At 46.8% G+C, this 27,409-nt stretch overlaps 1 protein-coding gene across 8 annotated transcripts in view; it reads left to right on the top strand.

Annotated features, from left to right (window-relative positions):
* ZnT63C (zinc transporter 63C) overlaps positions 1–27,409 on the top strand; it is a 122,629-nt gene that overhangs the window by 75,936 nt on the left and 19,284 nt on the right. For 3 of the 8 annotated variants that reach the window (XM_069315150.1, XM_069315152.1, XM_069315153.1), the window contains one exon: positions 5,748–5,818. The exons of the other annotated variants lie outside the window; for them this stretch is intronic. The gene's annotated coding sequence lies outside the window, so the exon portion shown is untranslated. The remainder of the gene's footprint in view (positions 1–5,747; positions 5,819–27,409) is intronic. 8 annotated transcript variants of the gene reach the window in all.

Genomic DNA, 27,409 nt, shown 5'->3' with positions numbered 1-27,409 from the left:
GGCAGGCAGGCACGTAAACAGGCTGGAACGTAGGCAGATAGACAGGAACCCTCATCTCCTCACGTCGCTGGAAGACGGGAGAGCTGGGGGAGACATGATCACTACCTACAAAATTATAAGAGGCCTCGACAGGATAAAGATAAATTGTTTGACGACCAGTAAATTGTTTACGAGAACAAGGGGACACAGGTGGAGACAGAGTACCCAAATGAACCAGAGACGTCAGAAACAACTTTTTCAATGTCAGAGTAGTTAGTAAATGGAATGCATTAGGCAGTAATGTGGTGGAGTGTTACGGACCCGAGTCCAGCGTCGTAGCACGGAGCAGTGACGACAACGCCATCTGTGAGTCCGCTCCCGAAACCCCCTCCAAATGGACGACGCCATCTAGTGAGGACGGGATATACCGGCCACAGGTGCTGGATTCCCGTCTTAATCAGCTCGTAACATAGCTGCTGCTGACCTCTGGTGAGGTGGCGCTTAGATAGCAACGTCATCTATGGAGTGGATAGGTGGACGTTTGTGTCTAAGCCTGTAAGTGAGGTTCCCTAGAGCGTCCCCAGTACTAATGACGTGTCTGATTACAGAGTCGACCTGGGACTGCTGTATTGGACGATGGATCAGTCTACCCAAGGCAGCCAAGGTCTCTCCACGAGTTTGCTCTGAAGAAGCTGTGAGTCATCCCCGGACGAACTCTGTTGAGAGTGTTAGCCTGCCTGTGACGTGGCAGTATCAGGAATCGCCTTATCCGGGGCTGGCTGGTGGAAGAAACTAGCCACTGTGGTGCTTAGAGAGGAGGGTGATCAGCGGGATCACACGAGGCTCCTGCCTAGGGCTCGCAACCCTAGTATCGGTCGTGGAGTGGCCTATACAGCGGAGCTGATCGGAACCTGCCAGCTACAGGCTGGATTGTGGTTGAAGGCCTCCACGACGGAGCACCCAGTGGGACTGTGATTTGGCTGGCCTGTGGCCAGGGTAGATTCGCCGAGAGAATCATAGAGGATTCATCGTGGGCCACGGAGGAAGGAACCAGGGCTACCCAAAGTGCGCACCGTGGAGCATCCTGTGTCTTCGGAGGAAGACAAGTCATTGTACATAATCGTGTATGATAAACCCCGTGTGCAACTGGTATTTATTTATGGTGGTGGTGAAAATATATATATAAATCAGAGCATTTGTATCCCTCCCCCTTTAATTTAACTTGCGTTACGGAACACATCCCTTGAAAGCCTCTACTAACTTGGGGCCGGATTCCCAAATTCTAATAACACCAGAAAAGAACCCGGTTGCGTCCCAGTAGGGCCGTAACATGGAGGCTGACTCCATACACAGTTTTAAATGTAGATATGATAGAGCCCAGAAGGCTCAGGAACCTGTACACCTGTTGATTGACAGTTGAGAGGCGGGACCAAAGAGCCAAAGCTCAACCCCCGCAAGCACAACTAGGTGAGTACAGGCAGGAAGCAGATGGCACTGGACCAGTCTCAGCCTCGTGTGGTTACCTCTCCAACACCGTCAAGGGCAGGGCCGCCGTCAAGGGCAGGACCACCGTCAAGGGCAGGGCCGCCGTCAAGGGCAGGGCCGCCGTCAAGGGCAGGGCCACCGTCAAGGGCAGGGCCACCGTCAAGGGCAGGGCCACCGTCAAGGGCAGGGCCACCGTCAAGGGCAGGTAAGAGTGATGGTGACTGGTGTAGGAGCAGGGATGACCTCACAGCGCAGACTTACACCCGGGGTGTAGGGTGTAGTCACCTGGGGGGTGTAGGGTGTTGTGTCACCTGGTGGGGGGGTGTAGGGGAGCTGACGGCGCCTGGCCCACCCTCACACCTCACCCTCGCCATAGCCCAGGTGGTAAGCCTTGCCTTACAAGGTCGTCCTGAAGCACCACCTCCCTGGTCGCCTTACAACCACCTCCCTAATTGTTGCTGCTGGCTGAACACTCGCCACCAGTTAACGATTGTCATCCACTCAACCAGGATTTGAATCCAAACTAATGGCGGCCATCGCTATCCCTTCTCCTATAGCCCCTCTCCACTAGCCTCATCCTTAGTCCCATCAATATGACAACATTGACCAGGAAAATCTTGTCCTCTAAAGTTAGTGTAAACTTAATTACTTGATATTTCGACCAAAATATTCGTATTTAATCATTTTGTTGGCATGCAAGGTTTATGTGTGACGTTTGGAGTGTTTGGGGTAACCTGGAGTTTACCTATAGAGGTTCTCGAGGGTTTTTCTATTCCCCGACCCCAGCCCAGTGCCAGCATCGACCTGTGATAACTTGGTCCACCAGGCTGTTGCTTGGAGCGGCCCGCAGGCCCACATAGCCACTATAGTCCAGTTGGTCAGGCAATTCTCATGGTACAAAATGTGTTTTTGAAATTGGGGTGTTTGGTTGTATGGTACAAAGTACATGTAAGGATTGTGGACTTGAGTAGTGGGGAGTTTAGCAATGGTCAAGTATGTTTATTGAGACAATAAGATACATCTCAAAGGGATAGAGTAGCTGAGGCTATTACTACTACACTCATCTACTTTAAGTCCTTCAAGGGGCGCATAAATCCAGTCAGTACAATTCACAAATCACAGTACAAGAATCCCATTTAACATTGCAGGTTAATATAGTAAGCACAGCATATAAGTGTTACACTCTTGGGGCAAAATTCTTGTAGCTCCTAAGTATACTGTCTATCATGCCATTATCACACATCCAAACAATTTGATGTGGTACACAGCTTATTTCCTTATTTCTATAGTTTTCAATAAGTTGACACTCTAATACATAATGTTCTAAGGTGTGGGCGTGCGGCATACTACATAATTTACACTCCTTATCTTTTTCACTGACATCAACACCGTATTGCCAGATATATTTGTATCCTACTCTTAATCTCATGTAAATTGAATCCTTCCAAGTAGATTTTCCTTTACCATAAGTGAAGGACGAGTTTGTATTTATTACAGAATAATTCTTAAGTGTGTTACTACTGTCCACCATTGCCATTCTCTTAACCTTTTCTTCACCCACTTGGATCATCTTGATTCTTGTCTTTATTTGTTTCAAAGTTACCTGACATACAACATCCACAAGAGTTATTTCAGTGGCTCTCTTCGCTATGTCATCGACTGCCACATTCAACAGTATTCCCACATGTGAAGGGATCCACATGAATCTTACTTTATACCATTTTTTCTAATGTCTTAACATTCTATACTCCATCACAATATTCTTTTAAACTGGTCGTCTGCTATTTAAAGCTCCAACGCTCCTCTACTGTCAATAAAGAAGCAGACATTTTGACCACATTTGACTACTTCCTGTAATTCTGCTAACACAGCCCGAGTTCAGTCTGCGTTGAAGAGACATTGTCAGTTAAGCGGCGTTAAATAACACTATCTACAGTGCCGATGTCAGCATACTGAACATGGATAGAGAGAGAACTGGATAAGCACCTCCAAAGGATACCTGATCAACCAGGCTGTGACTCGTACGTCAGGCTGCGAGCAGCCGCGTCCAACAGCCTGGTTGGATCAATGCATGAATGTTCGTAATAAGGCGAATAGGACACTAGGATTTATTAATCGAAGCGTTAGTAACAAGACACCTGGTGTGGTTCTTAAGCTATATCTTGCTCTGGTTAGGCCCCATTTAGATTATGCAGATCAGTTGTGGTCGCCGTATTATAGAATGGATATAAATTCACTTGAACGTGTCCAACGTAGGATACCTTACCTTGAGGTGCTTCCGGGGCTTAGCGTCCCCGCGGGCCGGTCGTCGACCAGGCCTCCTGGTTGCCGGACTGATCAACCAGGCTGTTGGACGCGGCTGCTCGCAGCCTGACGTATGAGTCACAGCCTGGTTGATCAGGTATCCTTTGGATGACTAAATTAATTCCCCAAATTTGAAATCTTTCATATGAAGAAAGATTAACAAAGCTTAAGTTGCATTCACTGGAAAGGCGAAGAGTTAGGGGTGACATGATAGAGGTTTACAAGTGGATGAATGGACATAACAGGGGGGATATTAATAGGGTATTAAAAATATCAACACAAGACAGAACACGAAACAATGGGTATAAATTGGATAAGTTTAGATTTAGGAAAGACTTGGGTAAATACTGGTTCGGTAACAGGGTTGTTGATTTGTGGAACCAATTGCCGCGTAACGTGGTGGAGGTGGGGTCCCTTGATTGTTTCAAGCGCGGGTTGGACAAGTATATGAGTGGGATTGGGTGGTTATAGAATAGGAGCTGCCTCGTATGGGCCAATAGGCCTTCTGCAGTTACCTTTGTTCTTATGTTCTTATGTTCTTATTAGTCCAGCAACCAGGAGGCCTGGTCGACGACCGGGCCGCGGGGACACTAAGCCCCGGAAGCACCTCAAGGTATACTCCCTGATCAAGACTCCACACCTTGCCTTCCCATCCCTAGCTACTGTTAGCAATGTAGTTTGTGGTCTACGACATGGTATGGGGGCATATACTAAGCCCCGTGATACCACCATGACCCAGTTGACCAAACAGGATTACGCAGTGATATCCAAGCCACTAAGCCACGTCAGAGGCGTCTCTGGCATCAGTAAGGTCTACCAGTCAGTAACCATGAGGAAGAGGGGGGCCGGTGGCTGATCGGACACAACACTGGACGCGTGATCCTGTGGTCCCAAATTCGATCCCGGGCGCCGGCGAGAGACGATGGGCAGAGTTTCTTTCACTCCTGTTACCTAGCAGTAAACAGGTACCTGGGAGTTAGTCAATTGTCACGGGCTGCTTTCTGGGGGTGGAGGGCTGGTAGAGGACCGGGCCGCGGGACACTAAAGCCCCGAAATCCTCTCAACCTCAAGATAAGAGTGATAACATACACGATAACCAGCCACCCACCTGGACACTAGCCAGGAGGGCTCCATCCACTACTTCCCCTACATGATACAAGCGTTAGTTCCGGGGATCAACGTACCTGTGGCCCGGTCTCTGACCACGCCTTTAGTAGTGTGGTCAACCAGACTGTTGGACACAGGTTCTCGCAGCCTGACATATGAATTCCAGCCCGGTTGATGAGTATCCTCTGGAGGTGTTCATCAAGTTGACACTTTACCAGAAGTACATAATGTACTTCCCTCTAATGTACGTAAATCTGTGTATCTATGTAATAACGTATGTAGGTTAGCTTAGCATTTTAAAAACACCGAATCACCTTCTGTGGTTGAGTGTTCAATAAACCCTTGAACTATATGTTTAACACTTCTCTAACCCTGTCCATGGAGGACAGAAGAAAATGTATATATGCTGGTTAGCATTGTAAATGTCTGGCCACGTTTGTGGTAGAACAAAAAATAAAAAAAAAGTCTAATGTCTATCACAACGTCCCTCTTCCCATTTGTTCTCGTATGAAAACCTTCGAGTTGATTGTCATGTTTCATCTTGCATTTTCCTATTTTACTGTTTTATCCTTTTTTTGTTTAAACATTTACTGAACAGTTGGGGAGCGCCTGGCTGCTCTTGAACAGTGTCTAGCTCCTCACTTGTCCCTGTCATTGTACCTACACATCTCTCTCTATATATTTAGGTAATATTCTCTTATTTAATGTTGACCAAACCACACACTAGAAAGTGAAGACTTGATAATGGTTGAGGACCGAAACGTCGTCGTCCCTTCACTTTCTAGTGTGTGGTTTGGTCAATATTTTTCAGCCAGGTTATTGTGACTCCTCATCTGCATTCTCTTATTTAATTTTCTTATTTTTCTTTGCAGGTAAAGAAGTTAGTGTAGTTGGTGTGAGGAGAGTGGAAGATGGTGTGAGGGCTGGTGTAGGTATGGGAGAGGTGAGTACACCAGTGAAGGTGAAGTGTGAGGAAGCTCTTAACACAGTCATCTGTTATGTTCACTCTTTATGTGAGCACTAAATATTCAGCCAGCAGTACAACACTTTCATCTTGAACAAATACACATACTGCAGACACTATGTTGCTACAACATGTTGCTACAACATATTCATTTCACAAATGTTCCGAACTTTGTTGAGCAACGTCCAAAGTTGAGGGTGGTATTTAAGGGACGTTATACAAACTGGTACACACACAATTACAGCCCCGCTCCTGTGCCAGGTAAGTCCACTACGGGCTCACCATAGCCCGTGCTACTTGGAACTTGGTGTTCCCAGTAGGTGAATCTATAACAACAAAACTGGTACACAGCCTCGCCAGGTGGCCGGCACCATTTTGTCCACCAAGTATATTGCTAAACATTTAAAACATTTCGTATAAGAGACAATCGTTCTTACAAGACATAATAAATATGGCTCGAGAACGTGTTGGGAATTTAGAGAAATTTCCCTCGTGTGAGGGATTATAGTTTATATTGATATGACCTGGGTCACACAGGATTACGGGCTATTCATGCCCGTGCCACCTCTTGGGTGGCTTAATCTTTTATCAATCATCGTCACAGAGGAGAGATGAGCGGTGACGTGAGGTCGGGAGGTCACCCTCCAGCTAGGAGCTGGCCTCAGGTCACATGAGTGGCCCTCATAGCAGTCTCTGGTGGCCCCCATAGTTATGTAATCTATGTCATCTGTAAACACAGGACGCTCCGTGGAGTATCTCCCACTGTTACACACACAGATCACACTAACGCGATGCATCAAATGAAGAAATCCACAAGGGCCGTGACGAGGATTCGAACCTGCGTCCGGGAGCATCCCAGCTCAGTCGATTAAGGCAGTGTCTGGGATGCTCCCGGACGCAGGTTCGAATCCTCGTCACGGCCCTTGTGGATTTGTTCATCTCCCACTGTACTTGTACACCCACGCCAATATTACCAAAATATTCACTATATTTTCTGGGATTAAAAGTGCAAATGACTGTACTTAACAAGTGTTGTAATCTGGATTTTTTTATTTTGTTTTACTGTGATTCAAAACTAATACAAATTTGATCACATTTAACCTAACATAACTAAGTCAGTAATTCATGTTCCTAATATAATTGGTTCTTTCTAACAGTAATAATTTATCTGGAAAGACATATCAAAATAACCAAAATCATTCAGCCTGTTTGGCAAATCTGAGCTTGCATACTAAGCCAAGTAGTGCGGTTCTGGCTATTAGGTACAATATGTATATTACCTTACCATGTTATATTACCATGTATATTACTCAATAAACTTATTTCAATTTCAAAATGTATATTACTTTGTCTAGGAAGACTGAAGTGTGTGAGCAGCTGTCATTAGAGAGACGCAGGATAAGACTGATTGTGACAGGTTGTGAAAGGGTCATAAGAGGGTTGTGAAAATGTGGTAACGGGGGAGGCCTGGTCGAGGACCGGGCCGCAGGGACGCTAAGCCCCGAAATCATGGCAAGGTAAGGGATCACAACCCACAATAATCGCTTCAAGCTGCTTTAGACACTTGGACTTAAGAAGTGTATAGGCCTGCTGGTGAACTATCAGGGGGGAAAGCGCCAAGCCAATAGACTATTATATAGAATGTATATGTATAATTATATAGCATGTAAAGGATTTGGTAATAATGATGTCCGACGACCTAACGTTTAGGGAGCATAACCAAGCAAATATTGCGTCAGCCAGAAAAATGATAGGATGGATTACGAGAACTTTCAAATCCAGGGATCCCATCACAATGGTTGTACTCTTCAAGTCACTTGTGTTGTCCCGTCTTGAGTACTGCTCAGTACTCACTTCCTCCTTCAGAGCAGGAGAAATTGCTGAAATAGAGGGAATACAGAGAACATATACGGCACGCATAGACGCAATAAAGCACCTAAATTATTGGGATCGTCTCAAAGCTCTTCAAATGTACTCACTAGAAAGAAGACGAGAGAGATATCAAATAATATACACCTGGAAGATACTGGAGGGCCAAGTACCAAATCTACACAGTAAAATAACAACGTACTGGAGTGAACGATATGGAAGAAAATGTAGAATAGAACCAGTGAAGAACAGAGGTGCCATAGGCACAATCAGAGAACACTGTATAAACATCAGAGGTCCGCGGTTGTTCAACGTCCTCCCAGCAAGCATAAGAAATATTGCCGGAACAACCGTGGACATTTTCAAGAGGAAACTAGATTTATTCCTCCAAGGAGTGCCGGACCAACCGGGCTGTGGTGGGTATGTGGGCCTGCGGGCCGCTCCAAGCAACAGCCTGGTGGACCAAACTCTCACAAGTCAAGCCTGGCCTCGGGCCGGGCTTGGGGAGTAGAAGAACTCCCAGAACCCCATCAACCAGGTATCAACCAGGTATAGCACTTGGAAGAGGTCAGGATAAGGATTAGGGATGGATTAGATGGGGAGGGGGGGGGGGGAATAGTGCCCAACCACTTGGACGGTCGGGGATTGAACGCCGACCTGCATGAAGCGAGACCGTCGCTCTACCGTCCAGCCCAGGTGTGGGCTGCTGGTGAGTAGTGTGGCCTCCAGCTGGTCCCACACTCACACTTCAACAGTCTTCAACACCACCGGCCAGATTCACGAAGCAGTTACGCAAGTACTTACGAAACGTGTCCATCTTTCCTCAATCTTTGACAGCTTTGGTTACATTTATTAAACAGTTTACAAGCATGAAAACTTCCTAATCAACTGTTGTTATTGGTATAAACAGCCTCCTGGTGCTTCGGAGCTCATTAACTGTTTAATAATTGTAAACAAAGCCGCCAAAAATTGAGAAAAAATGGACAGGTTCGTAAGTGTTTGCGTAACTGCTTCGTGAATCTGGCCCCAGATTGTATAGGTAGACGGGAGGGGGGAGAGGGAGTATGTGTATATATATACAGGCGATGAGTCACAATAACGTGGCTGAAGTATGTTGACCAGACCACACACTAGAAGTTGAAGGGACGACGACGTTTCGGTCCGTCCTGGACCATTCAAGAATCGACTTGAGAATGGTCCAGGACGGACCGAAACGTCGTCGTCCCTTCAACTTCTAAACTTCTAGTGTGTGGTCTGGTCAACTGTATATATATATATATATATATATATATATATATATATAAATATATATATATATATATATATATATATATAAACTCACACCCCAGAAGTGACTCGAACCCATACTCCCAGAAGCAACGCAACTGGTATGTACAAGACGCCTTAATCCACTTGACCATCACGACCGGACATAATGAGGTGATAGCCGAGGCTATTTGAACCACCCCACCGCCGGCACTCGGATAGTTATCTTGGGCATAGCATTTTACCAAATCACCTCATTCTTTGGGGCACACGTGAGGAACACAAATGCGAACAAGCCTGAATGGTCCCCAGGACAATATGCAACTGAAAACTCACACCCCAGAAGTGACTCGAACCCATACTCCCAGAAGCAACGCAACTGGTATGTACAAGACGCCTTAATCCACTTGACCATCACGACCGGACATAATGAGGTGATAGCCGAGGCTATTTGAACCACCCCACCGCCGGCACTCGGATAGTTATCTTGGGCATAGCATTTTACCAAATCACCTCATTCTTTGGGGCACACGTGAGGAACACAAATGCGAACAAGCCTGAATGGTCCCCAGGACAATATGCAACTGAAAACTCACACCCATGAGAAAACTCACACAATATGAGAAAACTCATATTGTCCTGGGGACCATTCAGGCTTGTTCGCATTTGTGTTCCTCACGTGTGCCCCAAAGAATGAGGTGATTTGGTAAAATGCTATGCCCAAGATAACTATCCGAGTGCCGGCGGTGGGGTGGTTCAAATAGCCTCGGCTATCACCTCATTATGTCCGGTCGTGATGGTCAAGTGGATTAAGGCGTCTTGTACATACCAGTTGCGTTGCTTCTGGGAGTATGGGTTCGAGTCACTTCTGGGGTGTGAGTTTTCAGTTGCATATTGTCCTGGGGACCATTCAGGCTTGTTCGCATTTGTGTTCCTCACGTGTGCCCCAAAGAATGAGGTGATTTGGTAAAATGCTATGCCCAAGATAACTATCCGAGTGCCGGCGGTGGGGTGGTTCAAATAGCCTCGGCTATCACCTCATTATGTCCGGTCGTGATGGTCAAGTGGATTAAGGCGTCTTGTACATACCAGTTGCGTTGCTTCTGGGAGTATGGGTTCGAGTCACTTCTGGGGTGTGAGTTTTCAGTTGCATATTGTCCTGGGGACCATTCAGGCTTGTTCGCATATATATATATATATATATATATATATATATATATATATATATGTATATATATATATATATATATATATATATATATATATATATATATATATATATATATATATAATATAATATGGGAACGCTAGTATGGGTTTAGAGACCTGCTTCCTGCTCCATTACACACAGAAATCACAATTGCGTGATGTATCAAATGAACAAATCCACAAGGGCCGTGACGAGGATTCGAACCTGCGTCCGAGAGCATCCCAGACGCTGCCTTAATCAACTAAGCTATGACATGGTCAAAAGGAGTTGAAACCGAAGTTCTAATGAACTTGCTGGAGCCTGCAGCCTCTGCAGTAAGTTCAGTACAACTTCGGTTTCAACTCCTTTTGACCGTGTCGTAGCTCAGTGGATTAAGGGACCGTCCAGCCCATGTGGTTGGGTTTCTATACATAGAAAATCACGTAAAATTGGTTCATGTGTCTTTTGTGATTCATGTGATTTTGCCTCAGTCCTCCATGATAGAGTAAAATTACCTCTTTTCCAAGAGTGGGGGGGGGGGGTAGAAATAGCCTAAGCTACTAAGCTAAACTTGATGAAAATCCAAAATTACTCTAAATATATATATTAAGACTCCGTTATTTAGGTCTCTTGATATCACAATAAAATTCCCTTAGGAAGTGCAATGGTTAATTATGTAAAATGCTCTGTAAATATTAGAGTAAATTGTATGGGAGCGAGGTTATCTTGAGATGATTTCGGGACTTTAGTGCCCCCGCGGCCCGGTCGTCGACCAGGCCTCCACCACCAGGAAGCAGCCCGTGACAGCTGACTAACACCCAGGTACCTATTTTACTGCTAGGTAACAGGGGCATAGGATGAAAGAAACTCTGCCCATTGTTTCTCGCCGGCGCCCGGGATCGAACCCGGGACCACAGGATCACAAGTCCGCTCGGCCGCCCGGCTCCCTTAAACGAGCGAGCAGCACATTCCGTCCCTGGTTGAGCAGGTGACACCGGCCTGCTCATCTCCTGGTCAGTGGGCCAAGGTTGAGAGTGTTCCCAGATTGATTGATTGATGAAGATTAAGTCACCCAAAAGGTGGCTTAAGAGCATTTTCAAAATCCATCTGACCACACACATTTGATCACTAATGTGAACACTCAAACGCCAACGTGATCCATTACTCATTAACACCAACACATTAACATTAACACATTAACATTCACACCATGCAGGTGAAGCGTCCAAACGGCAGTTAGAACGTGTAAATATTAACATGTCACAGAGTCTAGCACAGTAATGGAACAGCCAGAGCATGAACAACGATGTGCACTTTATCATGTGCCGGCTGGTACAACAATTGGACCAACTATGAACCACTTATTTGGTGAAAGGGAGCAGTACAGTAGAGAGGTACATGAGGCTTGCATGCCCATGTGCAACACCAACAGCCTTACTGGTTCCAGAAAGAAAATCAGTAATGTGAAGAGAGGTTCGACACTATATAACGCACTGCATGATACACAAATCATCTTACCAATGAAATTTCACAACAGGGAACTTGTTGTACAATATACTGGATATAACCTTACTGAAACCATCATACGATGGTGATGGTGTATAGTGTAGCTGGCTCTGTTATGTTGTGATGGTGTGTGGTGTACCTAGCTCTGTGATGGTGTGTGGTGTAGCTGGCTCTGTGATGGTGTGTGGTGTAGCTGGCTCTGTTATGTTGTGATGGTGTATGGTGTACCTAGCTCTGTGATGGTGTGTGGTGTAGCTGGCTCTGTGATGGTGTGTGGTGTAGCTGGCTCTGTTATGTTGTGATGGTGTATGGTGTACCTAGCTCTGTGATGGTGTGTGGTGTAGCTGGCTCTGTGATGGTGTGTGGTGTAGCTGGCTCTGTGATGGTGTGTGGTGTAGCTGGCTCTGTGATGGTGTGTGGTGTAGCTGGCTCTGTTATGTTGTGATGGTGTATGGTGTACCTAGCTCTGTGATGGTGTGTGGTGTAGCTGGCTCTGTGATGGTGTGTGGTGTAGCTGGCTCTGTGATGGTGTGTGGTGTAGCTGGCTCAGCCATGCACCACGCGGCCACTTCCGGCTCCAACAACAGGCTGCCGGAAAGAGCCATCACTGGCTACAATTTGGGCGAGTAGGTCATTTTTACCGAGATAATGTCTGGTTTGGGATAAGGAGGGAACTCTCCCAATACTGCGCTGTACTCGAGGATTTTTACAATAACATGCGCGCGTGGGGAGGCTGGCTCTCCTATCTCACACACACACACACACACACACACACACATCCTATCTTGTTTCTGATATATGTAAATGATCTCCCGGAGGGTATAGATTCATTTCTCTCAATGTTTGCGGACGATGCCAAAATTATGAGAAGGATTAAGACAGAAGAGGACTGTTTGAGGCTTCAAGAAGACCTAGACAAACTGAAGGAATGGTCGAACAAGTGGTTGTTAGAGTTTAACCCAACCAAATGTAATGTAATGAAGATAGGTGTAGGGAGCAGGAGGCCAGATACAAGGTATCATCTGGGAGATGAAATTCTTCAAGAATCAGAGAGAGAAAAAGACCTGGGGGTTGATATCACGCCAGACCTGTCTCCTGCAGCCCATATCAAGAGGATAACATCAGCGGCATATGCCAGGCTGGCCAACATAAGAACAACATTCAGAAACGTGTGTAAGGAATCGTTCAGAACTTTGTATACCACATATGTCAGACCAATCCTGGAGTATGCAGCCCCAGCATGGAGTCCATATCTAGTCAAGGATAAGACTAAACTGGAAAAGGTTCAAAGGTTTGCCACCAGACTAGTACCCGAGCTGAGAGGTATGAGCTACGAGGAGAGACTACGGGAATTAAACCTCACTTCGCTGGAAGACAGAAGAGTTAGGGGGGACATGATCACTACATTCAAGATTCTCAAGGGAATTGATAGACAATAGAAATTGATAGACAATAGAAAGAAGAAGGTAGAGGGGGGACATGATAGGAACGTATAAAATACTCAGGGGGATTGACAGAGTGGACATAGACGAAATGTTCACACGGAATAGTAACAGAACGAGGGGACATGGATGGAAGCTGGAAACTCAGATGAGTCACAGAGATGTTAGGAAGTTTTCTTTTAGCGTGAGAGTAGTGGGAAAATGGAATGCACTTAAGGAACAGGTTGTGGAAGCAAATACTATTCATAATTTTAATAGGTGTGATAGGGAAATAGGACCATAGTCATTGCTGTAAACAACCGATGGCTCGATAGGCGGGATCCAAGAGTCAATGCTCGATCCTGCAGACACAACTAGGTGAGTACACCCCCCCCCCCGGAGGGAGAGACGGGTGCACGCCGCCCCCAACACCCTTGTACGGGCTCGTGACGTCACATCTCACCCCGCCACTTAACGCAAAAGGATTACCTCATTTAAATCCTGCGCGGATCATCTTGCTGTATATGCGGAGAGTGTTGATATGAGCCATAGTGTGAGGTGCGCCACACTCCACCACATGATGCTGCGCCACTCTCCACCACATGATGCTGCGCCACACTCCACCACATGATGCTGCGCCACACTCCACCACATGATGCTGCGCCACACTCCACCACATGATGCTGCGCCACACTCCACCACATGATGCTGCGCCACACTCCACCACATGATGCTGCGCCACACTCCACCACATGACGTTGCGCCACACTCCACCACATAATGCTGCGCCACACTCCACCACATAATGCTGTGCCACACTCCACCACATAATGCTGCGCCACACTCCACCACATGGTGCTGTGCAACACTCCACCACATAATGCTGCGCCACACTCCACCACATGGTGCTGTGCCACACTCCACCACATGGTGCTGCGCCACACTCCACCACATAATGCTGCGCCACACTCCACCACATGGTGCTGTGCCACACTCCACCACATGGTGCTGTGCCACACTCCACCACATTGTGCTGTGCCACACTCCACCACATGATGCTGCGCCACACTCCACCACATAATGCTGCGCCACACTCCACCACATGGTGCTGTGCCACACTCCACCACATAATGCTGCGCCACACTCCACCACATAATGCTGCGCCACACTCCACCACATAATGCTGTGCCACACTCCACCACATAATGCTGCGCCACACTCCACCACATGGTGCTGTGCCACACTCCACCACATGGTGCTGTGCCACACTCCACCACATGGTGCTGTGCCACACTCCACCACATGGTGCTGTGCCACACTCCACCACATGATGCTGCGCCACACTCCACCACATGGTGCTGTGCCACACTCCACCACATGGTGCTGTGCCACACTCCACCACATAATGCTGCGCCACACTCCACCACATGGTGCTGTGCCACACTCCACCACATGGTGTTGTGCCACACTCCACCACATGGTGCTGTGCCACACTCCACCACATGGTGCTGTGCCACACTCCACCACATGGTGCTGTGCCACACTCCACCACATGGTGCTGTGCCACACTCCACCACATGGTGCTGTGCCACACTCCACATGATGCTGCGCCACACTCCACCACATGGTGCTGTGCCACACTCCACCACATGGTGCTGTGCCACACTCCACCACATGGTGCTGTGCCACACTCCACCACATGGTGCTGTGCCACACTCCACCACATGGTGCTGTGCCACACTCCACCACATGGTGCTGTGCCACACTCCACCACATGGTGCTGTGCCACACTCCACCACATGGTGCTGTGCCACACTCCACCACATGGTGCTGTGCCACACTCCACCACATGGTGCTGTGCCACACTCCACCACATGGTGCTGTGCCACACTCCACCACATGGTGCTGTGCCACACTCCACCACATGGTGCTGTGCCACACTCCACCACATGGTGCTGTGCCACACTCCACCACATGGTGCTGTGCCACACTCCACCACATGGTGCTGTGCCACACTCCACCACTTGGTGCTGTGCCACACTCCACCACATGGTGCTGTGCCACACTCCACCACATGGTGCTGTGCCACACTCCACCACATGGTGCTGTACCACACTCCACCACATGGTGCTGTGCCACACTCCACCACATAATGCTGCGCCACACTCCACCACATGGTGCTGTGCCACACTCCACCACATAATGCTGCGCCACACTCCACCACATAATGCTGCGCCACACTCCACATAATGCTGCGCCACACTCCACCACATGATGCTGCGCCACACTCCACCACATAATGCTGCGCCACACTCCACCACATAATGCTGCGCCACACTCCACCACATAACGCTGCGCCACACTCCACCACAGGATGCTGCGCCACACTCCACCACATAATGCTGCGCCACACTCCACCACATAATGCTGCGCCACACTCCACCACATAATGCTGCGCCACACTCCACCACATAATGCTGCGCCACACCACCCTCAAGTCTACACACTTCCACACGTGTACACAAACACTCCACACACAGCTTGATGTGTACACCAATATAAGACTAAGAGGCTTTAGAAGCTATACACAAGGCAATTTGGGCTATATATACACTGGGAAGTGTACCCGGTATACCAGTATACCTCAGTATCCCGAGTGTTAGGGACCGTGACATTTCCCACCACCAAGTTTATAATACACCAGTGACAACAGTTTACTGGACCGTTATCAACACTTCCTGGGAGAGAATACTCGGTACCCCGGTGAGTCACTGGTACCCCTCGGGGCAGGGGTGTACCTGCTCTACACCTTCCCAGAAGGTTGTCACTCACCTGGTCACTACTCCACCTTAAGGTTTGGTCTTGGGGTTACCACCTATCAATCACGAAGGGGTTATTAAGGCCACCACAATACCTTACCCGCTTACGGGCTATTCATGCCCGTACCACCTCTTGGGTGGCTTAATCTTTATCAATCAATCCTTACCCGCCAACCTCTAGGTGTACTTTACCTCTGAACATAATTACGGTGATAGGTAAACTGTCAGTGTACCTAGAGTACACTGTACACCCACCAGGCGGGGTACAGTGTATGTGTACGGTACATCCCTTGTATGGTTACTGGGTACGACACGTACAGATAGTGGGTACAGGTTGCTCTTATTGTCGCTATATACCAGCAGCAGGTGGTGGCTGCCTACTCACCTAGTTGTACTTGCGGGGGTTGAGCTCTGGCTCTTTGGTCCCGCCTCTCAACCGTCATACAACTGGTGTACAGGTTCCTGTGTGTATCATATCTACACGTGTGAGCCTCATTTGGTGTAGAGGGTATAAGGCAGCCTTTAACAAACCCACAAACTTAGAACTGACGTTCTTTAGAAGGCAGATCTATGCTGATCTGATCTATGCTGCATGTTAGACGGCGCAGTTGTCTCCCATATTTCTGGAGGCTTGTCCCGTCGTGTGACGTGTGTGTTTGTGTGGGGGGGGGGGGGATGTGCAGGTATAGAGCGGTGGTGGGAGGCGGCCCCAGCCCCCCTCCCCCCCAACACTGGGGGTGTAGAGTGGGTGTGATGTCAGTAGAGATGGCGCCGGCCGCCTGACGTCACCACCACGTCACTAACGCCACCACCACACGTCACCTCTGCACACGGACCTCCACCACCACCACCTCTCCCCACCTCCGGGCTAGTTGTATTATCCGTGAAATCTCACGTCCGCTTCCCCCTTCCCTTTCATAAACAGCAACACACAATGTAATCTTTTTCGACTCTAGTATAAGTGTATTATAAGAGGAGAGGAGAGAGGAGTAAGCCTGGTGGGTGTTGCACACGACCCAACACGGGTGGCGGGAAGCCCTCGCGGCTCACTCCTCCAAATAGATAGCACGTTTTAATACTAATAAATAAATAAATGTTTATTTAGGTAAGGTACATACAAGAGATTTTATAAAGATTGATGGATTTATAGATAGAGTTAGTACATACAATGCCTAAAGCCACTATTATGCAAAGCGTTTCGGGCATGAGAAATGTAATAAGTACATTCCTGGCTGTCTGCATAGTACATAAATACACTTATTTGTGCCCTTACATTTACCTCCCCATATATTCTCCTAATTTTGTGTTAATATACTGAAAATAATTAGGTAGAAGTTTTCGTGTTCAATTCTATATACACAATTTTTAAATATAAGGAAATTCTTTTTCAGTTTTATTAAACAATAGAGATTTTATACAACATTTGAAAATATCCTGAGTTACTGTATAATTTATTGAAAGAATTTAGTTTTGTTTTATTAGTTTTATATAAGAAATATATAAAGAAGAAATATATATTAGTATATTTTGGTAGCAGTCTTTCTTGTAAACATATGTTGTTAAATATGACCGAAAAAGTAAGATTAATAATTCTAACACGAATTCTCTCAATATTTCTTATGTTTATTTTTACTGTCGATGGTAATTGAAAAATCAATTCTCCAAAATTCATTTTTATTTTTATTAAATAAAAATGAATTTTAGAGAATTGATTTTTCAATTACCATCGACAGTAAAAAGAAACATAAAAAATATTGAGAAAATTCGTGTTAGAATTATTAATCTTACTTTTTCGGTCATATTTAACAACATATATATATATATATATATATATATATATATATATATATATATATATATATATATATATATAATATTAGTTGATTGTGACCATTCTCACAATCGACTTGAGAATGGTCCAGGACGGACCGAAACGTCGTCGTCCCTTCACCTTCTAGTGTGTGGTCTGGTCAACATATTTCATCCACGTCATTGTGACTCCTCGCCTGCAAGAACAGGCATGCACAGAGCTCCTAAACTCGACCAATGAGGTGGTAGACGTATTTGGAATCAAGGTAGAAAATCTATATTTAATTATTATTCTAATATACAAACTGCCAGATGCAATAGTTGAGGAATTAATTAACTGAGCAGATACACAAAATAGAGACTGTTCTTGATAACCTAGCAAACCCAGTACCAGATGTTATATCTCTTGGAGACTTCAGTCTACCCAGTTTAAATAGAGAATAGTAGACAATAATATTATAGCGGGAAATCAACCTGGAAATAACCAACCACAGGTCAGAGAACTACTGAGATTCTGTGACAAGTTCTCTCTCAATCAGCAGATTACACAACTAACTAGGAACGAAAACACGCTGGACCTGATATTCACAAACAATGATGTGCTAGTCAGAGACATTACTGTTTCATGCTTCAAGCTCATTGAAGTGCAAACTAACATTAATAACGGTAGTAGGCCCCAAGAGAAACAACAAGCGAGAAGGGTTATTCAGTGAATTCAATTTTTAATAAAAAATGGATAGACTGGGAGGGAACTTACAAACATTCAATGGGAAAATGTTCTAAGTAATAAAAATCCTACACAAGGAATAGAAAAACTAACTTTTGAAGCATAAGAAGTCTGTCTGAAACATGTTCCTTTGAGGAAAGCCAGAAAGAGAACGCAGACGACACGACAAAAGAAGAAAAAAATAACTGAAATGCTTAAGCAGACACGACTTTCCATACAAAGAAGGAATAATTTAAACAGGGAGATTGAAGAAATCGAACGGAGTGAAGCATTCATAACAGATTGAAGAAAGGCAACAGAAAGTAATTCAAGAAATAAAAAAAAACCAAAATATTTCTTCACATATGCAAAATCAAAAGCAAAATCCACTGCCAGTATTGGACCTATTCGTACAAGGTGAGGTTCATACACGGAGGATGCCAAAGAAATTAGTGAAATCCTAAAAAAGCAGTATGAGGACATGTTTAGCACTCCAATAAACAACATGAAGGTGGAAGATCCGGACAATTTCTTTATGCGTGATATCCAAACCCCTGTAAATATAACTGATATCAACACGAGCGTGGCAGATTTTGAAAGGGAAATTGACAAGCCCATGCACTCAGCCCCGGGGCCAGACTCGTGGAATTCAATATTTATAAAGCAGTGCAAAGTGTCGGTAGCACAGGCACTCAGTATGGTGTGGAGGAAGAGCTTGGACACGGGGGAGATACCAGATAGCTTAAGTCAGCAGACATAGCCCCTCTACACAAGGAAGGGAGCCATGCATTGACAAGGAATTATAGGTGGGGGGCCAAGGAAAGGAGGGGATGGGGGGAGGGGGGACAGGGAGTATATTATGTGAGTGGGGAGGGGGGCAAAGGAGGGTATGGGGTGAGGGGGAAGGGGAGACTGGGAAGGTATGGGGTGATAGGGGGAAAGGAACAGGGTGAGAGGGGGAAAGGGGACAGGGAGGGTAATTGGTGAGAGGGAAGCGGGTACAAGGAGGGTTGAATGAGCATTTGAATGGGGACAGGGAAGGTTCAGTGTAGGGGGGGGGGGTTCTATGAGGGAGGACGATGGCAGTGTTGTCCTCTCTGGGGGTGATAAGGTGCTGGTTGGGAGTTCCCCACTCCCCTCCCGGGCTGTTGAGTTGGAAGCTGTGGCTCCCTGGTTTTCTCCTCTCCTCCTTCGCTTCCTCCTTGCTTCTTCTGCCATTACTCTCCCTTCCGTCCTTCCCAGACACAGGATATAGAATGGGAGATGAAGTACTTCATGAAACAGACAGAGAGAAAGATCTAAGAGTTGAAATCACACCAAACCTGTCTCCTGAAGCCCACATAAAAAGAATAACATCTGCGGCATATGCGAGGCTGGCTAACATCAGAACAGCCTTCAGGAACCTGTGTAAGGAATCATTCAGAATCTTGTACACCACATATGTAAGACCAATCCTGGAGTATGCGGCCCCAGCATGGAGCTCGTACCTTGTCAAGCACAAGACGAAGCTGGAAAAAGTTCAGAGATATGCCACTAGGCTAGTCCCAGAACTAAGAGGCATGAATTATGAGGAAAGGCTGCGAGAAATGCACCTCACGACACTAGAAGATAGAAGAGTAAGGGGAGACATGATCACTACCTACAAAATCCTCATGAATTGACAGGGTAGATAAAGATAAACTGTTTAACACTGGTGGTACGCGAACAAGGGGACAGAGGTGGAGACTGAGTACCCAAATGAGCCACAGGGACGTTAGAAAGAACTTTTTCAGTGTCAGAGTAGTTAACAGATGGAATGCATTAGGCAGTGATGTGGTGGAGACTGACTCCATACACAGTTTCAAATGTAGATATGATAAGAGCCCAGTAGGCTCAGGAATCTGTACATCAGTTGATTGACAGTTGAGAGGTGGGACCAAAGAGCCAGAGCTCAACCCCCGCAAGCACAAATAGGTGAGTACACACACATTATGTGTGTGTGTGTGTAAATCACAAAAATTAACACGTGATGAAAAATGTGACAGTGTCAGACCACGGAGGAAGAATTGAAACAGAATTGGAAATTCCTGTTTCAATTCTTCCTTCTTCACTTAACCACTGAAAGTGATTAAGATGCTTTTACAAGCTCAGGTTATTTAGTTACATCACATACATTGTATAATTGATACATTACATGGTCAATCTTGGGTACATGTCCAATATATCATCAAGTGTTCCAGTACTCATATAGTAACTACAGAGTTCAGCATACCTTAGCCCAGGAGGGCGAAAGTCAGTCAGTATGGGACATTCTACAATATAATGTTCAAGAGAGTGCATGTTTTCTCTTTCACAAAGTTGACACATTGTGTACTCGACATTTGGGTTTTGAGAAAGCTGCCAGATACGTCTATATCCCAGGCGTATTCTGGCCACTATAACATCACATTGCCGAGTTCTTGTTCTATTAGTCCCATATGTGAATGTCTCCTCACGATATCTATCATAATATTTAATGCTACAACTTTCAGGTCTTTGAGAATTTGTTAGGTCGGTGAGATCTTCATTAGATATTTGTTTAAGTATTCTCTTTGTCACTGCTAATGAAACACCCATATCAATTTCTACCACTGGTTTTCTGCAGGCTGACTTAGCAAGCATATCAACAGTGTCATGCCTTGAGATGCCAACATGTGATGGTATCCATAGGAACTTAATTTCAAATCTGTTTTCTTTAGCAGCTAAAACATTCATTCGACTATCACTGACTATTTTCTGGGTGTTACTACTATGTGCGTTCAGTGCCATCAAGTTGTGTAATGGGAAGAGTAGCGGGGTCGTCCACCCTTGTGTGGTCGTGGCAGTGTGGCCTTCCGGGCCCCCCTCGTCTCCGTGTTTCTTGAAGGTGTGTGGTTGTGTTAGTACTCCGGCGCTGTGAGTAGTGAAGTGACTCCCGAGGTGAGGAGGGCACACGGACGATAACCTGGCTGACCGTGTGTGACCTCTCTCCCACCTCACACTCACGCGAGGTTATGGCACCTCTTGTTTTGTTGCACCTTACAGGTTAAAGTGTACTCTGCTGTTTGCTGCTTTGCTACTTAGACCCGCACTTTTCATGTACACTTCAACATTGTTACAGCATCTGAAACAATGCTGGAGTTCTATACCTGGTTGATGGGGTTGTGGGAGTTCTTCTACTCCTCAAGCCCGGCCCGAGGCCAGGCTTGACTTGTGAGAGTTTGGTCCACTAGGCTGTTGCTTGGAGCGGCCCGCAGGCCCACATACCCACCACAGCCCGGTTGGTCCGGCACTCCTTGGACAAAACTATCTAGTTTCCTCTTGAAGATGTCCACGGTTGTTCCGGCAATATTTCTTATAGTCGCTGGGAGGACGTTGAACAACCGCGGACCTCTGATGTTTATACAGTGTTCTCTGATTGTGCCTATGGCACCTCTGCTCTTCACTGGTTCTATTCTGCATTTTCTTCCATGTCGTTCACTCCAGTACGTTGTTATTTTACTGTGCAGATTTGGGACCTGTCCCTCCAGTATTTTCCATGTGTATATTATTTGATATCTCTCTCGTCTCCTTTCTAGTGGGTACATTTGGAGAGTTTTGAGACGATCCCAATAATTTAGGTGTTTTATCGCGTCTATGCGTGCCGTATATGTTCTCTGTATTCCCTCTTATTTCAGCAATCTCTCCTGCTCTGAAGGGGGAAGTGAGTACTGAGCAGTACTCAAGATGGGACAACACAAGTGACTTGAAGAGTACAACCATTGTGATGGGATCCCTGGATTTGAAAGTTCTCGTAATCCATCCTATCATTTTTCTGGCTGACGCAATATTTGCTTGGTTATGCTCCCTAAACGTTAGGCCGTCAGACATTATTATTCCCAGATCCTTTACATGCTAAACTCACGTTGTTTGAAATGACAAACCATCTTATTACCATGGATAAATTACCTGAAATCCTTGCACTGTATCCATATTTCGCTCCCAGTAGATGAACGACATATGAGATTAAGAAACAAGTAGTGTATTGTGAAGACTAATAATAGACAGAAGCTCCCCTATGACTCTGTAATATCTCCATTGGTCAAACTATTATGTATTAGCGATAAGACCTACCATTAATGTATAATGACTTACTGTAACTATATACCTCTTGTAATAGCACTTTCTCTGTAACTAGCTGACATTGTGTCTATAAGGTGTGAAGGATAGATGAAATTGTTTATGTAATAATCTAAGATGAGGTCTGATAAAGACCTTTTGTGCCCTCTGTAATGCTTTTTTGCGCTACCGCTCACATGATGAGTATGGGGTGCACAATAAACTACCACTCACAGGATGAGTATGGGGTGCACAATAAACTACCACTCACAGGATGAGTATGGGGTGCACAATAAACTACCGCTCACAGGATGAGTATGGGGTGCACAATAAACTACCACTCACAGGAGGAGTATGGGGTGCACAATAAACTACCGCTCACAGGAGGAGTATGGGGTGCACAATAAACTACCGCTCACAGGATGAGTATGGGGTGCACAATAAACTACCGCTCACAGGATGAGTATGGGGTGCACAATAAACTACCGCTCACAGGATGAGTATGGGGTGCACAATAAACTACCGCTCACAGGATGAGTATGGGGTGCACAATAAACTACCGCTCACAGGATGAGTATGGGGTGCACAATAAACTACCGCTCACAGGATGAGTATGAGGTGCACAATAAACTACCACTCACAGGATGAGTATGGGGTGCACAATAAACTACCGCTCACAGGATGAGTATGGGGTGCACAATAAACTACCACTCACAGGATGAGTATGGGGTGCACAATAAACTACCGCTCACAGGATGAGTATGGGGTGCACAATAAACTACCACTCACAGGATGAGTATGGGGTGCACAATAAACTACCACTCACAGGAGGAGTATGGGGTGACATTATTGTATTGGTAGACAGGAAATATGTATCTAGTTGTGACACATGGCATCTCTTGCTTGGTAGTATAATAAGAGAGGTTATCTTGAGGTTATCTTGAGATGATTTCGGGGCTTTTAGTGTCCCCGCGGCCCGGTCCTCGACCAGGCCTCCACCCCCAGGAAGCAGCCCGTGACAGCTGACTAACACCCAAGTACCTATTTACTGCTAGGTAACAGGGGCATTCAGGGTGAAAGAAACTTTGCCCATTTGTTTCTGCCTCGTGCGGGAATCGAACCCGCGCCACAGAATTACGAGTCCTGCGCGCTATCCACCAGGCTACGAGGCCTCTTACGAGGTGCTTGTAGAGCCTCTACATGTACGCTACCTGCTCATGTATCTGGTCCTTCGCTTCCTACTAGGCCAGATACTGACCAGGTACTGTTGTTTTAGATTTAGCTACTCAGAACGAAGTGTCCATGTAGCACGGGCTATGGTGAGCCCGTAATCGGGGTCCTCCAGTCGCCAGGACTGTACGGCCTGATGCTCGCTGCTCCATTATTGATGTACCAAGCGCATTTGGCTTAAATTGTTTAGCATGATTGTTTAGCATAGTGTTGTCTGGTGAGAGAGCGTCATGTTTGGTGATAACGTGAGACTTCTTCTTCTTTATGTGGGTGACCCTGGGTGTATGTGGGTGACCCCTGGGTGTATGTGGGTGACCCCTGGGTGTATGTGGGTGACCCTGGGTGTATGTGGGTGACTCTGGGTGACTCTGTGTGTATGTGGGTGACCCTGGGTGTATGTGGGTGACCCTGGGTGACTCCTGGGTGTATGTGGGTGACTCCTGGGTGTATGTGGGTGACTCCTGGGTGTATGTGGGTGACTCCTGGGTGTATGTGGGTGACCCTGGGTGTATGTGGGTGACCCCTGGGTGTATGTGGGTGACCTTGGGTGTATATGGGTGACTCCTGGGTGTATGTGGGTGACCTTGGGTGTATATGGGTGACCCTGGGTGTATGTGGGTGACCCCTGGGTGTATGTGGGTGACCCCTGGGTGTAAGTGGGTGACCCTGGGTGTATGTGGGTGACCCCTGGGTGTATGTGGGTGACCCTGGGTGTATGTGGGTGACTCTGGGTGACTCTGTGTGTATGTGGGTGACCCTGGGTGTATGTGGGTGACCCTGGGTGACTCTGTGTGTATGTGGGTGACTCCTGGGTGTATGTGGGTGACTCCTGGGTGTATGTGGGTGACTCCTGGGTGTATGTGGGTGACCCTGGGTGTATGTGGGTGACCCTGGGTGTATGTGGGTGACCCCTGGGTGTATGTGGGTGACCTTGGGTGTATATGGGTGACTCCTGGGTGTATGTGGGTGACCTTGGGTGTATATGGGTGACCCTGGGTGTATGTGGGTGACCCCTGGGTGTATGTGGGTGACCCCTGGGTGTAAGTGGGTGACCCTGGGTGTATGTGGGTGACTCCTGGGTGTATGTGGGTGACCCTGGGTGTATGTGGGTGACCCTGGGTGTATGTGGGTGACCCTGGGTGTATGTGGGTGACCCCTGGGTGTATGTGGGTGACCCTGGGTGTATGTGGGTGACTCCTGGGTGTATGTGGGTGACCCTGGGTGTATGTGGGTGACCCTGGGTGTATGTGGGTGACCCTGGGTGTATGTGGGTGACCCTGGGTGTATGTGGGTGACCCCTGGGTGTATGTGGGTGACCTTGGGTGTATATGGGTGACCCCTCGGTGTATGTGGGTGACCTTGGGTGTATATGGGTGACCCCTGGGTGTATATGGGTGACCCTGGGTGTATGTGGGTGACCCTGGGGTGTATGTGGGTGACCCTGGGTGTAAGTGGGTGACCCTGGGTGTATGTGGGTGACCCTGATTGTATGTGGGTGACCCTGGGTGTATGTGGGTGACCCTGGGTGTATGTGGGTGACCCTGGGTGTATGTGGGTGACCCTGGGGTGTATGTGGGTGACCCTGATTGTATGTGGGTAACCCTGGGTGTATGTGGGTGACCCTGGGTGTATGTGGGTGACCCTGGGTGTATGTGGGTGACCCTGGGTGTATGTGGGTGACCCTGGGGTGTATGTGGGTGACCATGGGTGTATGTGGGTGACCCTGATTGTATGTGGGTGTCCCTGGGTGTATGTGGGTGACCCTGGGTGTATGTGGGTGACCCTGGGTGTATGTGGGTGACCCTGGGTGTATGTGGGTGACCCTGGGTGTATGTGGGTGACCCTGGGTGTATATGGGTGTATAGACATGTCGGGAGTGAGTAAACCATTTGTATGGTCATCCCTCAAAGTGTTTAATAACTGTGAACAAAGCCTCTATGTTTAAAGAAAGATGTAAAGGTTTCGTAGGTATTACGTAAAGGGTTGATGACTGGTGTCCGAGGCACTTAGCGAGGGTTGTAGTTAATGAGTGGACTCTAAACCAGTAAGGTAAAGGAGGGTAAAGGCTTACACCTCACACCAGCTTGTGGTATGGTCGCCCCTCAACACTACTACACGACAGATAATAAAGTATACAGGTGAAGGTTATCTTGAGAGGATTTCGGGGATTAGCGTCCCCGCGGCCTGGTCCTCGACCAGGCCTCCTCGTTGCTGGACTGGTCAACCAGGCTGTTGGACGCGGCTGCTCGCAGCCTGTCGTATGAGTCACAGCTGGTTGATCAGGTATCCTTTGGAGGTGTTTGTCATGTTCTCTCTTGAACACTGTGAGGGGTCGGCCAGTTATGCCCCTTATGTGGACATAACTGGCAGTTGAACAGTCTCGGGCCTCTGATGTTGATAGAGTTCTCTCTCAGAGTACCAGTTGCACCTCTGCTCTTCAACGGGGGTATTCTGCACATCCTGCCATGTCTTCTGGTCTCATGTGATGTTATTTCTGTGTGCAGGTTTGGGACCAGCCCTTCTAATATTTGCCACGTGTAAATTATTATGTATCTCTCCCGCCTGCGCTCAAGAGAATATAGATATAGGCAGTTCAGTCGGTCCCAATAGTTTAGATGTTTTACTGAGTGGATTCTAGCAGTAAAAGATCTCTGCAATTTCCAGTTTTGAAAGGGGCTGTCATTGTGCAGCAGTACTCCACTCTAGAGAGCACTAGCGTCTTGAAGAGTATTATCATCGGTATAGCATCTCTAGTGTGAAAGGTTCTTGTTATCCAACCTGTCATTTTTCTTGCAGTTGTGACGGCTACTTTATTGTGTTCTTTAAATGTAAGGTCTTCCTACATGAGTACACCCAGATCCTTTACATTGCCTCTTCGTTCTATGTTATGATTTGCCTGAGTTTTGTACGTGGTTTCCGTTTTTATATTTTGAATTTTTCGGTAACTCATGAGCTGGAACTTATTTTCGTTAACACCATATTATTTTCAGTAGCCCGACTTTGGTTCCGGTTGACAACTTTGGTTCCGGTTGACAACTTTGGTTCCGGTTGACAACTTTGATTCTGGTTGACAACTTTGGTTCTGGTTGACAACTTTGGTTCTGGTTGACAACTTTGGTTCTGGTTGACAACTTTGGTTCTGGTTGACAACTTTGGTTCCGGTTGACAACTTTGGTTCCGCCAAGTCACCCTCTGGCCACCTCATCATGCACACAACATTATGGCTTCCTCCATAAATTCTCCAATCTCTTCACAAATAAAATGAAAATTTGGAGAATTGCTGAGAATTGATTGTAGAAACGTGTGATGATTGTAGGTCATTTGTGGGTGGTGAGGTTGTGGTCACCGGGGGTTACCTGTACGCCAACAATAGATTAATTGATTGATGAAGATTAAGCCATCCAAAAGGTGGCACGGGCATGAATAGCCCGTAAGCCAACAATAACACCAGGCCTTGTAGCGTACCAGAGACCAGCCCAGGTACCTGGGCGTGGCCCTAAGTCACCTGACCAAGTGCGGTCGAGGATTGGTCAAAACATCCCCTCAGGGTGGTGGTGGGGGGGGGGGTAACCAGATCTATCCAGCTTACCAGCTGAAGCACCGTAGGCTATCCACTCTTCACTGTACTAATAGTACTTACCTATATCACTGCCTACGGGG

This window comes from Procambarus clarkii, chromosome 81, assembly GCF_040958095.1.
Source record: "Procambarus clarkii isolate CNS0578487 chromosome 81, FALCON_Pclarkii_2.0, whole genome shotgun sequence".
In the NCBI taxonomy this organism is placed as follows: domain Eukaryota; kingdom Metazoa; phylum Arthropoda; class Malacostraca; order Decapoda; family Cambaridae; genus Procambarus; species Procambarus clarkii.
This window is presented reverse-complemented; position numbering and strand designations above follow the sequence as displayed.